The sequence below is a fragment of the Lucilia cuprina genome, chromosome 3, assembly GCF_022045245.1.
Source record: "Lucilia cuprina isolate Lc7/37 chromosome 3, ASM2204524v1, whole genome shotgun sequence".
NCBI classification, from domain to species: Eukaryota; Metazoa; Arthropoda; class Insecta; order Diptera; family Calliphoridae; genus Lucilia; species Lucilia cuprina.
The window spans coordinates 8109658-8111649 of record NC_060951.1 but is presented as its reverse complement, the minus strand read 5'-3'; positions in this window follow the sequence as shown (position 1 = coordinate 8111649).

Here is a 1992-nt window from a genome sequence, read left to right as displayed (position 1 = left end):
GTCTAGTCTATAGTCTAGTCTATAGTCTAGTTTATAGTCTAGTCTATAGTCTAGTCTATAGTCTAGTCTATAGTCTAGTCTATAGTCTAGTCTATAGTCCAGTCTATAATCTAGGCTATAGTCTAGTCTATAGTGTAGTCTATAATTTAGTATATAATAGAGTTTAGAGTATAGTCTATAGTCTATTCTATAGTATAGTCTATAGTCTATTCTATAGTATAGTCTATAGTTTAGTGTAGGAAACTTTATATAGTATATTGTCTTGGCTGCAGTCTAGTGTATAGCCTAGTCTATAGTCAATACTTTTTAGGCCATGTTATGTTAAAAATACTGTCATATACTCTACCAGTTACTTTTAGTATAAACATTACCATTAATTACTTATATTTAACTAGTCACCATGACCGAATAAAGTTATATTTATGAATGCAAGTCCATTGATCCATATTATTTGATAAGATTACAATTTCTTTTGTTGGATTATTTGAATTGGTAAGCATGATTAGACATAATATCGTTTTACCGCTATGAATACGTTTAACAAATTGTTATTGAATAAAAATTACCAACATTGTTGGAACCACATGGTATTCCATCGATTTAGTGGCTAATTATTGGTGTGATTTCTCACAGGGCACTTAACTGTAACTGCATCTTTAACTGAATAACTTGTTTATAAAAGTTGATGTAATTATTATATATTAATCATTTATACGAAGATCTTACTTAATTTATAGGGTTTATTTGTTGAACAATATAAAGTACATTATTAGTAATTTATATTTTAACAAAATTTACAGTTGTACTTATAAAATTGAACATTAATAATAAATTAAATACTATGGAAATGGAATTACTATGTTGACTAATTATAATAATTAAACAAATAAAATTGTTTTATAATATAATTATAAAACACTTTTAAGGACTCATAATTATATTTATTAATGACTTATTATATGAAAAGGAAAATTTTTAATACTATTTAGTTACATAGTAAAAGTGGTAATAATTATATCATTAACTATCATTAAAGGTTATTATCTTCAAAATCTACTATGTTAGTTAAGATGTTATGCATTTGTACTGGTTCTATACACAACTGGAAGTATACCAATCGTATTAGAATCATTTTATTTAACAATTAGGTCGTGTTTATCCATTAGTTTGTCTATATAAACCTTTTAATAAAACTACAAATCGCAATTTTAAACATAGCTTCCATATTGTATACCATTAATTGTTGTCAGTTATCATATAGTCGGACATGTTAAACTAAACTTCCTTAATTGTATTTAATTAATTGGAATATTTTACTTGTTATTAAATTACTGTTTATTAATCAAAATATGTTTTTTTTCTAAAACATGTTAAATTCTAGTTTAGACTAATAAATCTAGTCTATAGTCCTAGGCATTACGTTGTTCAGACCTTGTTCTTATTACAGGATCCTGAATGGTCCAAAATATAGTCTAGTCTATTCTATAGTCTAGTCTATTGTCTATTCTGTAGTCTAGTCTATACTTAGTCTATTCTATAATTTAGTCTGGTTTATAGTCTTGCCAAAGTATAGCCTATAGTATATTATAGTCCATATTCCAGTATATAGTATTGTGTACATTCTAGATTATAGTCTAGTATATAGTCTAGTCTATAGAACAGTATATAATATAGTCTACAGTACAGAATATAGTCAAGTCTATTGTCTATTCCGTAGTCAAGTCTATAGTCTATTCTATAATTTAGTTTGGATTATAGTCTAGCCAATGTATAACCTTTCGTATAGCCTATAGTATAGTCTATAGTATATTATAGTCCATAGTCCAGTATATAGTATTGTGTAAATTAAAGATTATAGTCTAGTATATAGTATAGTTTACAGTACAGTATATAGTCTAGTCTATAGTCTAGTCTATAGTCTAGTCTATAGTCTAGTCTATAGTCTAGTCTATAGTCTAGTCTATAGTCTAGTCTATAGTCTAGTCTATAGTC